Source organism: Miniopterus natalensis, chromosome 3 (assembly GCF_054644295.1).
Source record: "Miniopterus natalensis isolate mMinNat1 chromosome 3, mMinNat1.hap1, whole genome shotgun sequence".
Lineage (NCBI taxonomy): Eukaryota > Metazoa > Chordata > Mammalia > Chiroptera > Miniopteridae > Miniopterus > Miniopterus natalensis.
The window spans coordinates 43397695-43414064 of record NC_142083.1 but is presented as its reverse complement, the minus strand read 5'-3'; the positions used below and the strand labels follow the sequence as shown (position 1 = coordinate 43414064).

General features: G+C 36.9%; 1 protein-coding gene across 1 annotated transcript in view; it reads left to right on the top strand.

Moving 5' to 3' along the window:
• EDIL3 (EGF like and discoidin domains 3) overlaps window positions 1–16370 on the top strand; it is a 357017-nt gene that overhangs the window by 298342 nt on the left and 42305 nt on the right. The window lies entirely within an intron of this gene.

The window sequence follows — 16370 nt, the reverse complement described above, 5'->3', positions numbered from 1 at the left end:
TCCCCTTACTGTTTTCAAATTAAAGGTTTGAAATTTAATTTGAAAGTTGCCTTCATGTATATTAAACTTGTATGTGAGATTATCTAAAAACTAAAGATGTACTTTTTTCATTTCTGTTCCTAGAAATAAAATAAACATAATAGATCAAAAAATTCTTCCCTGAGAGTATGGAAAGGTTGCTTTATTATTTAAAAATTATATTTGTAAAGCAATTTAAAAACATTTTTAGGTACTTTAAATCTGCTGGCCATATATGTTCTCTAATTAGGAGGAAACTAGTAAGACTAGAAATGCACATTTTATCTAAGCACAGTAAAATCTTCATATAAATGGAAATGTACCTAATAGATTTTATATATTCAGTTAGAGACATGTGAAATGTAAGCCATTTGTAGGGTCATAAAGTCAGGGGGAAGAGATTAAATCATATCTGGAAAGAGAATTCCTTTGATCACTTTATCATGTCTTTCAGGAGTTTTGGATAGAGTAATTATAATTTAAAAATATGCCTGAGACCATGGAGAAGAGCAAATTGAGAAGCTATGTTTACAGTTACAAATGAAATGTTTTTAATCCAGTGGGAAGTTGATCCACTCTGATGAAAATCTGTAATTTTTTTAAGGGCAAGGTTTAATAAAGCCTTGTACAGTCAATATTAAGCAGGCATTATTCCAAATACCATCGGACTGCATTTCCAATGGGAGCATGAACATTTGCTTAAATCCAAACAGTTTGTTTTATTGAATTGATACTTGTCACTAGAACTTGGAATGAGGTCAACTTACTGACCTCAGGACTATATACCTGACTGTTGATAGTCCTGTAGGAATTAACCGACTGCAGCAATAGGCAGAAAGCTAGGATTTCTATAGAAGTTATCTTTGATCTTTACAAAAACTGTGTAAAATAGGCATCATCATTATTTATGAAGCAAAAAATAAAACATAACACACGTTTAGAGACTTAACTTGCCTAAAATCACACAGGTTAGGTGTTCTAGCCAGTTCAAGTCCAAGTCTGTCTAACTCTAAATTATAGCCTCTCTCTTTTAGCTATCATGCTGACTATTGGAGGGACCCTCCTTGCTGATCTTCCTTTTTCAAATCCTTCCTGCAAAAATGGTTATGAATAATAACAGTTTATTCAGCCAACATTTACTGAGTATATTCCATGTGCTAAGTAGGTATCATGTTAAACACTGGGAATAGAGGGAAGACTAATATACACCAGATCCCCACCCTCATGGAACTTCTAGTCTAGTGGAGAAGATGCCAGTCAACAAAGAATTTAAATTAATGATAATGACAGGTAGTGAAAATAGCATAAGGTAAACCTCAAACAGAGCAAAATACGTACAGTTGCATGAGCGTATGTGCATATACATGGAAGTGGGGTTGCTATTTTAAAGTAATCAGATGGGCCATGTCTCTGTGCACTTGAGCTTAGAATAGATACTTGAATGAAGCAAGGATGTAAACCATGCAAATAAGTTTTGGGGAGAAAGGCAAAGCCAAGGCCCGAAGGCAGGGATAAACTTGGTGTATTAGAGAAAGATGAGGACCATGTGGCCCGACAGTGGGACAAGTCAGAGATACACTGTAGTTGAGGTTGGAGAGGTGGGCAGGGCCCAGGCCACACCAGGTCATCTCCTTTGCTTTGTGGATGTTGAGAAGTCATTCCAGATTTCAAACAAGGAAGAAGTTTGACCACCTATGTTTTTAAAAGATTATATTGACAACTATGAAGAGAATTGACTATAGAAAGGCAAGAATAGAAGCAGTGAGACCAGTTAGGAAAGGCAATTGTAAAATATTCACATGAGAAATGAGACAGAATTTTGAACGTGGGTGATATTAATGGAGATAAGTGGAAAGAGTCAGTTTAAATTTTGAAGGTGATTTTACAAGATTTGAGAAAATGAGTGTAAGGCGTGAAGACAAAGAAAAATCAGGCATAGTTTCTAGCTTTTTGGATGATGACTGATAGAGAAGATTATTAGGGAAAGAGCAGGTTCAGAATTCTGTGGGTTTGTAGTAAGCAACGATGTAGTGACTAAAGGACTGTAAAGGCACAGATCATGTGGAATGTTACTAAACGGCAAAAGCTGTGGAAGCTAGAGGACATGTTACATAAAGCAGGAGGTAACAGAGCATGCCACAGGCTCCAAAGTTTTCACTGGCTATCAACGATACCTCCCATGTGGAGATGTGACACGGAGCCATCACACGTATGATGCCCTCCACACACACCCTGTTCTATACACTTTAATTTTGACTGGGTAAAATCCAGGTCTGTTTCCCAGAAGTACCCCCCAACTGCCCCAGACTTCACACCTATCTGAAATTCTCTCCTGTAAGTGAGAATGTGATTGAACATAGTGTGAACTGCTTCTTGGACAGCTATTTATAAAACTCCCATTGCCGCTGACCCCAGATTTATTTGATTCATAAAGAACATAGAATTGGCAATATAATGAGGGATATTAAATATATGAAAAAGAATAATTATTTGAGATAATGTCTGTGCTTTACAAACTGAGAAGCACAGAGCAGTACACAACATTGTTAACATTAAAATCACTTGTGAAACTGTACAAAAATATAAAAGAAATTTTACCTTATGTTTGTAAAACTGACTATAAATAACATTAAAAATTTGAAGGAAATAGAACCTGTACTGAAAGGTAATCTGGAAGAATTGATAATAAGTTTGAAGGAGAGGATAATGTAGTTCAGCAAAGAAGACAGGAGTAAATTAGCAACCTGACATGTGAGTGGAAAGCACAGACAAAATGCTACAAAGGATGAGATTATGAGGAGAAAAGCTACTGTTGTAATGTCCCCGGACTCTTGATTAGGAATTGTATGTGAGGTAATTGTAGAAGATGGTAACCTTGATACAAATATTACTCAGAAAGGCATACTGTAGTTTAAAAAAGAGACAGAACAGGAAGTTTGGATGTTAACATTATATTTGAACGCAGCCCCAACCACAATCCTGAAAAGTAAGTACTTAAGGAATTCCTGGGAGACAGGTGCCTTGGCATCTGCCAGACGGGACTCTGAGTCCCAGCTAGGACACCTGCTAGTTGTGTAACTTGCTTACCCTCCTTAAGCTCAGTTTCAGCCTTTGTTGAATAGGGGTAATTATGCCTGTCCTAACAAATTATTGCCCGTGAAATAAAGAACTTAGTAAAGAGCTCGGTCCTGAGCCCAAATTGATGGTAGTGATCTGGAGCAGGGACAGGAGCAGGGACAATGCAGTAAAAGGAAAGGACTGCATGTGGCATTTGATGACCATCCTCCCTGGTCGGTGGAAGGTTCTACAGAACATCAAATGTATGGCTACAGTCACAGTTTTCATCAATTCTTAGAGCCCTCTCAAGTTTCCAGCCATCTGATCTCCCTTTGTAAAAGCTTGTACTTTCATAGAGGCTCACTTTGATGTTTGTGCAGCAGCCTATCTGTGACAGTGTTCTTTCTGTTTGACATTTCTCAGTGTCATTAATCTCACAAGTTTCTAATTCAAATGTTAGTCTCATTAAGTTAAACCTTAATATACCTGGAATGTTGCTTAATTGCCTGACAATAATGTTAGCACACTCAGGTTATTTCTGTAGATGATCATATCTCAGATAGATGATGACTTCAGTGTGTTAAAGATACTTGCTATTTAAAACAAAAGCTAAATAAGGCCCAGAGAGGGAAAATGCCATCTCATTATATTGCAGTCTGGATCTTCCAAGTTTGGGAAGAATATTGGGAGATCCCATTGGCTCCACCTGTTCTTGGCCCTATAGCAAAATGGTCATCAGGTTAATGATGATCATTTCCATAATTTTCCAGTTATGATATTTGTATAATGTGAATAAACTCAAATAGAAATAAGCCTCATTAAGCAGAATTTTGTAAAGAAAGCAGCTCTCTTTATTTTCCTCATTTTGGGAAATAAACATTTAAATGAAACAAAACAAACAAATAACCCAGGGGTGGGAGGCATCAAGTTCACATGTGTAAATTTAGCAATCCCTAAAACAGCTTGTAAATGTGTAACTCCATTAAGGTAGCTCCACTCTCCCTTTACATCAATAGTCAGTCAACTGCCCGGCCAGCGTGGCTCAGCGGTTGAGCATTGACCTAGGATCCAGGAGATCGGGGTTCGATTCCCTGTCAGGGCACATGCCCGGGTTGTGGGCTCGATCCCCAGTAGGGGGCGTGCAGGAGGCGGCCGATCAATGACTCTCTCATCATTGATGTTTTTCTCTCTCTCTCTCTCTCCCTCTCCCTTCCTCTCTCTGAAATCAATAAAGACATGTTTAAAAAAAAAAAGTCAACTACCTTTATTATCTTCACCTTTTCACCCTTCTCTGCCCTCCTGTTCACTCTTCAGCCCCATCACTTCTCTAAAACTGCTTTTAGCAAGACCATATCGGCAGTAAAAATTTTACATTTCTTTGAGATTGTTAGAAAGTTCCTTCTAGTTGTGGAAATAGTACGATTATTTTTTCCCAGCCTTTTGGCTGATCTTTTCTGGGATGTTTTTAGTCTGTTCTTCCTGCCGCCCAGCACTCCTTCTCCCTTCTTTCCACTCAGATCTCATGCTCTTCCTGGGGGATGGAGCCCAATGTCAGTCCTTTGTTCACAGCCCCATGTTGATCATTCCCAAACGCAGAGCTCCAGACCTGTACATCCAACTACTGCTAGATACTATTGTCCTACAGATATTTCACACTCAATGTGTTCAACAAATTGCTTAGCTTTTCTGTCCAAAATCAATCCTTATTTTCACGGATTGGTCCCACCAACTACCCAAATGCCCAAGCCTGAAACGTAGAAGCATCTGTGATTTCTCCTCCCTCACTCGCACCCTCTCAAGTCCTGTAATCAGTTAATCACCAAGTCTGTTCAGATTTTACACATTGTTTTTCCTTATATTGGTGCATTTCTTTCCACCCTCATGGACACTGTCTAGTTTGTTATCAGTTTTTCTTAACTACTACAATAAGTTTCTGATTGGTCACCCTGCTTCAATACTTGCTATCTGCCAAAAATTTCTCCATATAGCAGCTAAAGAAAGCTTACTAAAATATGAAACTTATCTTCTCAATTGCTGTTTTACATAAAGTCCAAGTTCTTCATGTAGCATTATCTATCTGTCGTTGTCTATCTGTCATTATCTAACCTCTGCACATTTCTCCTCTCTTGTTCCCAGTGACCTCTCCCATTAAACTCTGGCAATACTAACTGGTATGTGCCCATGTTCCCAGTACAGGACAAGTTATTCCTACCTCCAGGCCCTTGTCCATGTTCCCTCGCCCTGGACGGCTGTCTTCCTGCTAGTTCACTTGGATGCTTACAAGCTGTCTTCCAGAGCTCTACTTCTCAAACTTTAATGTATACAGTTCACCTGGCGATCTTGTTAAAATATAAATTTGTTCCAGTGGATTCATACCAGGGCACACGACACTGTATTTCTAACCACTGCTTTTCAATGATGGCAAGGCTCTCGTGGATTACACTCTAACGAGGGAGGTTCTAGAACTCATTTCAGTTATCACGCATTCTGGAAGACTTTCCTGGCCCCCCAAGGTTAGAAAGCTGCCTTTATTGTAACATGTGGAACATTTTCTCATAGAGTGCTCAGGACCCTGTGTTGTGATTGCCTGTTTATCGTATTGTTACCCCAGCTGAATGTCCTGACAACATTATCGTACATCAAAGCACACCCCAGAACACCCCGGAGCCTCTGTAATGGGTCCAAGGCTGATACGCTGTCTCATGCTGATAGTGCCCCTGCCGTGGCTGCTGCCATGTCTGCTTCTTGCTCAAAGAACAAACAAGCCTTCCCCAAACCAGCGGGCTCCCGGTTAGGGATCGCTCACGCGTCCCGCGGCGCGGCCTTTCCCGGCACCGCCAGGGCCTGCTGCTGCCTGGCGCCTGCTCGCTCCGCTCTTCCATGGTCTCCCACAGGTTGAGATGAGGGCGGGGAGGGGCCCTGGGATTTCCTTTTAGTCACAGTAGATTCTTTCTGCTTGAAAGCCAAAGTGGAAAACATAGCTATAATTATCCAGAAATATAGGTATCATGAAAATCCTTGTTCAGTGCTATCATGTGAGATTTTACAATTCAGTCACTCTGTCCAATATTATTAGACAAGTTTGCAATTCTCCAGTGGCACTTACGTAATATGTTGGCTGATATGGTTGTAAGAACAACAAAAGTTAATCAGAAACACCTTGCTCTCTTTTCGTCTCAAAATACCTTGATTAACCAGGCATCGTTAAATGTGACTACTGAAATGAAAGAAGCTGAAGATTACACATAAATAGGTCAAGGGGAAATATGAACATAGTGGCTATACTTTATGCCTCCTAATTGATCAACTACAGAAGCTGAGGTGAATTTAGGGTACATATTGTCCTAGCTCATTATGGATAAAAATATGTCTGTCAAGAACATAATCAGACTCGTAGCCTTGCTTACTGAGTAGGAAGGAGGGAGAATGAGCCTTCATAAAAGTTAAAGTATTTTCTGTCCTCATTTAGAAATTTTGAGCAGGAGAGAAATAGGCAGATGAATAAAACATGGTAATGGAAAGTAATAAAGCAGAAATTGAGACATATCCACTAAGTATGATCACAGATAGCATACCAATTTCACTGACCATTAAAATGACTCATCAGGCAAGATTATGATATTTTTAATCCCTAAAGTGATTATGTGATAAGTCTTACAGAGTTTGGATTTTATTAAAATTTTAAGAGCATATGAAAATGAATTAAAGTTTCAACTTTCTACATTTCACATTCATTTTTAGCATGTAACAGCTCAGCAGTTTTAATGATTATTGCCAGATAAGCCTACTCTTTGGACTCATATAGAAATAACTTTGCAAAAGGTTCATGAGTTGTATGCCAGATACTAATAGAAGGGATAGAAAGGGCCACTATAAGGAGACATTTGTGGGATAAACACCTTCCTTTAGCTCCTTACCTTTCTTCCCTGAAACATGTATTTATATACAAACTAGTATCTCCCAACCAGATTTCTTCAAACCCTCTGGGATTAGGGAGCAGGAAAGCAGGTAGGAGAGCTGGAGGGTATGCTAGGGTACTGTGGATTCCTAACATACTAACAATTGTCTCCAGGATAGAAGAATAAATGTGTATAGGTACTGCTGTTAAGAATTACATAAAAATGCATTTAAAAGTGGCATTGAATTTTTAAACACTTATTTTGTCCTGGATCTTTTATCAATAAACAGGTATTATAAGTAAAACTATTGCTATAAAGAGACAAAAAAGGCAACACAAATTGTTTTAATCCCAATTGCTCCTGCAATGAAAGAGATAGTATCTTTCACCTACCAACCACATAGACAAATACATACAAGACATAAAAAAGATAAAAGGAAATAACGAAAGAGTTAGGAATTGTGGAATAAAGAGTTTTGCACATATAATTATATTTTCGAATTTGGCTAAATTTTAAGTAATTCCAAAGGGAAACAAGTTTTCTTGAAAAACAAAATGAGAAATGTTTTTTTCTGCACATAATTTAGGTGGAAATACATCCAGTAAATCCAGGTTTTTTTCCTCCAGGCAAGAAGTAATTTGGAAAGAACTAAGCAATATGGTGTTGTAAATAGTGTTTCTCTCTCATAATATGCCAGCCAAAAAGAGAATCTATAACAATTACCAAACTCCAAATTTAATACTTTTATTCAGATCTCTCTTTCAATCATCCAGTAAAGAAAAACAAGTTATTAAGTAGGTTCTTTTAATGCAACTTACATTTGTTGCCTGGGCATAGAAGAAAAAAATGGAACTTTAAAAACAAGCTATTTTTTGCTAAATAAAAATCTTTACACAATAGCCTGAAGTGAAAGAATAATTAAGATGGAAAAAAATAAATCCTGTGAGATTGTTTCCAGTGGATTTCTATAAGTTTAGTTTCAAGTACTTTTCCAAAAAGTAACTTGATAAAGTAATAAAAATCTCTTCTATTTAATTTAGTCTACTGATGATATAAGTATAGCAATTATATAATTATTGAAGAAGAATATGCTTATCTGAGAGTATCTTATAAATTAATACCCCAGTTCTGTGGGATGACCTAAGAAGTGTTTGCATCCCAAAGGATATATAAAATACTTAAATACAAAAATGATGAAGATATACAGTTTGCAGGGTTTCCAACTATGTCCTAATTTAAAGTAACCTTGTTATATTATACTATTCCCACAGTCCCCTTAAGGGAATTGCACATAGTTATGGATAGCTTTAGGGAGTACAGTGGCCAATAATTGAATCAGAGAGGAATGGGTGCAGTGTGAACAATAATAGGATATGTTGGAAATATTTTAAGTCGGTGGTTTTTCAATTGTATTCCTAGAAACCCAGGATGAAAGTGGGTGAAAATGGGTGCTAGAGAGCAGGGGGAAAGACTCAACAAATGAGTCGTCCCTTTCCTAGTCTATCTGCATAATCCAACTTTCACCTTCTTACACACTCAGGTTCCATGGAAGATTATGTTTACAAAAACAGTGTGTAACCTAAATTATCTGCAATGAAATTATTCCTCATTTTGTTTTTCAAGGAAACTGTTTTCCCATTGGGATTACTTTAAAATTTGACATGCTTGAATACCACTGGTTTAGAATTTAAGAACAAGGTCTTATGGTGGATAGACTAGAAGAATCAGTTGCTATTCTCTGAAGATTCTGTCCAGTCTTCCCTTATTGTGATTAAAGGATGTCATTTACAGAATATAAGAGTATTTAGATGAAAGAAAGTAGTTCATGTGTGTGTGTGTGTGTTTCTTATTTTAATGGGAAATGGAGGAGAATATGTGTGGTTTATAAACAAAACATCATTTAGTCAGATTGCTTTGATTTTGTTTTGTTCATGGAATTTATTTAAAATTTTAAATATTATTAAGAAGATTGTGAAATCTTTATGTTCAATAAAGATAATCATGTTTTTTTTTACAAAGTCAAGAAATATTGCCTTAAAATAAAGTTTTGCTTATAGTATGGCAGGCTACCAATTGGACTCTTCTGTTTCTTTCTTACTATAACTGTTCATTCCATTGTTTCATACTAGTGACTACTTTAAGGTTTTCTCTTATTTACCTAAATGGAATCTTCCAAAACTAAAACTTGTGCTTCCACAGGTGCTCAAACAGTAGTTGATTTGGGTGAACACTTAATCTGGTTCAAAATTTAAAACTTTATATATGTGCATTACTAATCCAGAAGAGAAAACTAAAGTAAATATTCATTACCTCATTGATTAAAGATGTCATTTTAAAAATAATTTCATGGTCATAACTTTCAGGATATAATATATGATAATAATATATTAGTCAACAATAATATTTTTATAACATTGAAAATGAAACAATTTATGTAAAACATCATTTCTCCAGGCTGTACTTTGTTTAAAATAATTAGTGAAAATACTGAAATATGTGTAGAAATAACAGTGTCTTCATTGATAAAGGAACTTAAAACTGGAATTTGCTATGAATTTAATAATTTGAATATAGGCATATTTTGTCTTAGGTGCTTGTAAAAATTAACTTTTCAGCTATTTATTTACTTGCCTTCATCTTTTTCTTGCTACTTGTTTAACCAGGGTCTAGATGACAATGTTTTGAATCTTTTATTGAAATGATCATTGTAAGGCCTATATTATGAAGATACTTTTGCAAATTACAAGTGCATTTAGTCTTAATTATGAAGGCTCATGGAGCCTACTGTCTAAATCAACCTGATAATGGCCAAGTCAGTATTTTGCTGGAATAAATATAGATTTTTAATCTAAAGAATTCATAGGGCAGACTTGTGAACACACTTGTCACGTCCATGCAATTGTTTGGTGTTCTGAACTGCCTTGGAGTTACACAAAGCCTATGTTTAGGTCTTTTTGTAGGTCTCTGTTGGGAATTGCCATCTAGAAATGCAGCACTGAGACAATAGCTCTAATTATCTACCCTCATTCTTTCATCATGAATCCCTATTGTTGCACCTGCTAAGCTTTATGAAACCTCCAAAGGCCAACTAATAGATTGCAGAGTATAAAATGGAAATTATCTGATTCCACAAATTTGCTCAATGTGGATGACAAATACGTTCACTGGAGCAGGGGACATGAATACACTCACATTTTGACATAGGAAACTTTGGAGAGACAGGTGCAGGGGGAAAGGGAGCACAGAAAATGCATGTTCTGCCTGTGATAAGGGTGGCAAATAGTCAAAGTATGTCAGCATCCTGCCAAAACCTAAGACCTGCTATTTGTAACAATGGGTGAGATTAAATACAATCCTATTTCCCCTCGCTCCCGAGTGCCTTCAACATCAAGTTGTCCAGACACTGTATTCCCTCCGCTGCTTAACTTGTGGCCAAGATTAATTGGCAATGAATGGCCTAAAGACTGTGTGCAGTGTAGAGAGTATTAACGTGTTAACTTTCATAAAGTTCATGTGAATTTAAATACAAGTGAGAAAATAAGAGGTGTGATCAAAGAAGAAAAACATGTTGTTGGATGAAATTTGGAAGCAGATGGTGAATCGATGAGGCAAGATCGAGTGATTGGTTACCAGGAAGTACATCTAGATTTTTCTAATTAAAAAAGATTTAACCACTTCATTGTGCTCTTACCCTTAATAAAAGAGACTTTTACAATGTCAGATCTCACTGTTATAAAAAATAGAGTTCTTAGCAGTTCAACTAGTTAAGGAAAGGAAGTGGGAGTAGGACAGTTGCTATAGAGAGTCCAAACAAAGCTGTGAAAATGAAATATGCAATACAGGGATAATACTTAAGCAAGTAACATAAATGTTTGATAGAAAAGCTTTAGAATCTGAAAAATATAGGATAAGTTGAAATGACTTTGCATTCTAAAGGTATGCTATACAGGATTGCTTCATATTCCATTCACAAATACAGGTCTTTACTTTGTAAAGAATACAGAACACTCTTATGCTGTCCATTTCCCATGCAGCCCCGTGTCCTTCACTTAATGTATTTCCTCTTTCTTTTTCCCTATTACTTGACTTCATGTCATTTCACCAAGTCATCTTTCTAACTTCCTCCTATTTTCTGGTATATTAGTTTCCTATTGCTGCATAACAAAGTACTAGAAACTAAAGCAATGGATATTTATTATGTCGTGGTTTCTGTGGGTCAGAAATGCAGTCAGGGCTTAGCTGGGTCCTCTGCTTAGGGTCTCAGAAAGATGCGATTGAGTTGTCAGTTGGGCTGTGTTCATATCTGGAAGCTTGATTGGGGAAAAATCTTTTCCCAAGCCAATTCAGATTGTTGTCAGAATTCATTCACTCATTGCTGCATGAGGGCCCAGATATTTTGTTTGCTGTCAGCTAGAGACTGCCCTCATGTCCTAGAGGACACCTTCGGTTGCTGGAGGTCACATTTTTCTTCTACAGGCAACTCACAGTTCCTGCCATGTGAATTTCTCAACATGGTCTCAACATGAATTTATCAAGCCAACTAGAAGAAACTCTAGCCCTAGGCTTCTAAGACAGTCTTATATCATGTAATGTTATCAAGAAACTGAAATCCCTTTATCTTTGCCATATTCTATAAGGTAGAACAAAGTCACAGGTCCTGCCTGCACTCAGCAGATGGGAATATACAGCAGTGTGGAGAGCAGCCAGGTTGAAATCATGGTGCTGCCCTGAAGTCCACCTGTCACAGCTAAAGTCTACACTTTAGTCAAATACCTCTTATAAGATCTATTTCTCTCTTAAGCCATTCTGTATCCTTCTGTGTTCTTTGTCTCCTTTCACTCATATGATTCATCCTAAAGCATGTTCTAGAAAGACCCAAAAGAGCCACTGGGGACACTGCATTTCCCCTTCCCAAAGATAAGGACCAGTACATACTTCAAGATAGCACCAGCAAGTAAAGACATCAGAACATTCTTCTGGCCAGTATAGCTCCTCTGTCTGGGAGCCATCTCCACTCTGTAGTGCTAGCAAAGCCTCGCGTTTGGACAGTGCAAACAGAGGGAACCCAAGCACAGGGTGGGAAATGGGGGCTGGATGGGGGAGCATAAAGGAAGTCAGTGAGATTCCAGATCTTTATCTAGTGGGACTAATCTTTTCTTGTATCTGAAAGAGCAGATGGGGAGGAGCTGCTGCTTCTCTCTGCTTAGCATTTATTGAAATGTAAAAGGAATCATATTTTCCCACAAGCTCAGTTTCTGGACTTAGAGTACATAAGGAAGAACCATTACTCCAGTGCTAGGGATTTATTCAGTTCTCTGAAACCACATGGAAGCAAAAGTAAGCTATCTGAAGTTTACTCTGTGCTATAAATTTTAATCAGTTTGTGAATAAAAGCCTTAATAATTAATTTTGTTTTACCTTAAAATCATCTTCCAATGACTTAAAAATAATCTTTACCAAGATTCTTAACCCAAAAGCTGACCACTTCTACAAATAGTGATACTTGTTCTAGGATTAGGAAGCATTATCCTTGCTTATAATTACATAACTGCTATTACTCTTTATCACATCTTTATGTTGGATTTTAATTTGGTATCATTTTATTTCTAAGAAACTCAGCTTATATTGCTCTTTAGTCTAAACATGTTTTAGACTAAGTATAAAGGAAAATTATTTAAAAATATTTCTTGGTATAGCATTTTACAGAATATTTATAGAAATATTTTTGTATCTCATTTGACCCTGGGAACATTGTATAAGGAGATCAAGGACAGTTGCTATGAAACCCACTTTATAGAGAGAAAGTAGTCTCAGAAAGAATAAATGATTGTCTAGGGATGCACAAGCAAGAGGAAATGGCTGAGGTCCCAATGAGTCTCTGCTGCCAGCTCTACACAGAGAGCTCTTCCAAGTGCTTCCTTAGCTCTGTGCAAAATGGGAAAGACACTAAATCTAGACGGAAACATTAAAGCAGGGCGGTTTTCCTCTTCCTCTTACAGGAAGCATAGTTTTAATTGATTATTTTTTTAAATTTCAAAGGAAAATATATTTAAATTTAATAAGTATAAAACTGACTGAATGTCATTTACCTTTAAGAAAGAAGTTGCCCGCGTCGGAGAAATATGCTTAGTTGTTGTATGTGTTGGTAGATTCAGTCATTATGCATTATTTTATTGAGCAGTCTGATAAGCACATAAATCACTTGAAATGACAACATATAAATGTATTGATTTTGCTGCTTTAATGTTGTCATTACTTTTCTCCTCAAATATGAGAAATAGCCTAGACTTTTGGTGCAGATTAGAAATGGTAATATCTAAACAAGGAGGGTCATTGTCAGGGGGAAAAAGCAAGCTGCAGACAAGTGCACCCTGTGCAGTCGGAAGACGATTCCACCTCTTGGAGTGTTCTGGAGACAGTCACTGTGTTCTGGTTTAGTACCTCAGCCCAGTTTCCAGTTTCTTTCTCAGAAACATTGGTTAACTAACAATACAAGCTATTCAAGATTTCCTTAATAAACTATGTATACACATGACATGTAGGTAATTATTATATTACATAAAATGAGCTACATGTGAATAGAGGCATATCTAGGTATATAGTCTCTGATATTATCTTTCAACAAAAATTTTAAGCCAAAGAAATATGAAAGATAATTTGTTGCCGTATCATATTTAGACTCTGTGTTGAATATGTAATGATTCCACCTGGGGGCCTATAAGGAAAATGTAGAGGTTTGTCACAGTGGTGAGTCTGCATAGGCCGGACATATATATGGACAGTGAGGCCAAGTTGCAGGGACCATTTAAAAGATTAAGCTGTAAGAAGCAAACACTTTGAAATATAAGCTGCAGATACACGAAGGATCTGCACTTTTCAGAAATGGAGAATTGATTTTTAGCAGCTCCTATTTTTTTTTTTTCTATCACACCTAAAAGGTGATACAGGAAATTTCTCTCTGGGTGAAAAATTGGCTACATATTTTGACAAATAGTAAACATTAAGAAGTCAGCATACTAATGTCACTAGAAATTAAAGATAGAATACTATTTGGTAGTCTGGCTAAGTGAAAAGAATTTAAATGTACATCATACTACATGAGTAATGCTACTTTTTAAAAAGACATAAAATGCTAACTGAAGCATACATTGAGCTCACAAATTGTATATTGGTAATAGATGTTTATGTTATTGGAGACAAGAAGAAACCAAGCCATTTGCAGATGGGGTGGTCTGCATAAAAACTGATCTGTAGGGACTGCTCAGATTTAGAGATAAACATAAGATTGAAGAACAGAAACATGGTGTTGAAGGATAGGCCTAAGCATTTTACAAAGAACCTAAAAGCCAGAGAGGTCCAAAGATTTGGTCAGGAGGAATACTTGATGTAAACCCAATTACTAATACTTCTAAACTAGCACAGTTAAGTTAAAATCTTAATTTCTTAGACTGTAAATCTCTTCATTTACTAAGTATGAATAGTGACTAAGAAAAGCCCTTAACAAGCTGGTTCCAACCTTCTGTTGCAGCCCCCTTCTCCTCCCTCTCTCCTGCCCTGTGGCCACCCACGAGGAAAACTTCCTCTCTCTCCAAACACAGCAAGCTCTTCCAAGATACTGTGCATTTGTAGGTGCAATTCTCCTAATCTGGAGGGCTCTCCCCTCCTTTCTTCACTAACTCCTGCTAATCCCACAAGGGGCAGGCTCACCTGGGCTCTGCTGGCTCTCACACCAGGCTGCTACTTTGGTCCCACATCTCAAGGAGCCCGATCCCTTGGGATGTCATCTGTGCCTGCACAGGGCTGCTTCTCCCATGACACCAAAGCTCCATAGGAGGATGTGAGTAGCCTGGGGCCCTAGCACCTAGTAGGCACTCAGTGAATATTGGATTGATGTTTGGATAAATAAAGTATAAGAGAAAAGTTAACAAAGGTGGTTATTATGGATTAACATGTAGCGCAGGGAATCAAATTTTCATATGGAAAGGAACTTCAAAAATCTTCGAAACTATGCCTCTCATTTTACAAGTGAGGTTCAGGGAGGTTAATTAACTTATTTAAGGTTAGCCAGCTAATGTACAACAGATTCAAGATTTAAATCCATATTATCTAGTTTTAGTTCTATGTCATAAAGTATCTGATGGAAGAAACTTTGTTTTATAAAGTATGTCTTGCTTATTTGGAATTTTATGAAAATATAAAAATTTTTGCAAGTATTGGGAGTATTTGATGACTGCACTCTTTTATACCAGCCATTGTTTCATTTTATATTGTTGGAGTGGTTTGCTAATTATATTCTTTTTTATTTTTTAAATCAAGGAAGAGGCAGTAAATATTTTACATGCTTGTTTTTAAATCAAAGCACTTAGCCTCTCCTTCATGTTTCTCAGTCAGAATTGATCTTGTTTCCAGGTTTTATTTGAACATATGCATTGCAACATATACTTTTTAATATGAAATTTTATATTTCACTGTAAACCTCACTTGACTTTAAAAATTAAAAAATATATCAATTCCAACATCATGGTGACCAAAAACAAGTCAAAGCTTAGTACTTAAAATAATAATATAAACTTATTCAAGCAAATTTAAAATTGCATGAATTAATTTACTGAAATATAAAGTAATGGATTGTAAAATAACTTTACCTACCACTAGACAGGTAAAGTACATAAAACAGTCAGCAAGAGAGTTCAGGCAGACACAAAAATCAAGGCCAATTTACTTATTTTTTAAAAGGTAGGGTTTTTTTCTTTTTCAACCAAACATTGATTTTAGGAACAAGAATTAGCACGAAATTTCAGAGTAGAGCATGTATGGCCCTTGTTTATTATTTTGGTATCAAAAATATTCTGTCGCCAAAGCTTTCTGGGCACTGCACCAACATTCAGACTCCACAATTAAATTTAGTTAAACCCTGTCACTAAAAGCCCACACTTCATGTTCACAACCAAGTGTGAAGAAAAAGAGGATCTTTAAAGAATAGTTGTCCAACCAAAAGAATATCTTACGGTTTTCCTACCACATATGTCATAACAAGACATGCTAAACTATAGAAATTATTGTGCCAGAACAGAGAACTAATGTAATGCCCTATATTGATCATTAAAGATTTTAATTACATTTATTTCTGACTATTTTTCTCTGGAGTGATCGGCATGCTAGCAAATACAGCATACAGTTAGTGCCAGAAAGAATCTGCAGACCCCCAGTGCGAAGAGCCTTCTCGCTCCCGCTACATTCGTCCTTTCGGTTAGTCTGGGGTGGAAGAGGAGAGTCGGGAATGTCTGGGAACAGATCAAGGGAATTTTAAAATTGTAGAAACCATGCTATGCTTGCTCAGCATGTGTGTGTGTATGTGTGTGTGTGATCTTTGCTTAGAGCTTTGATGTGTTACCC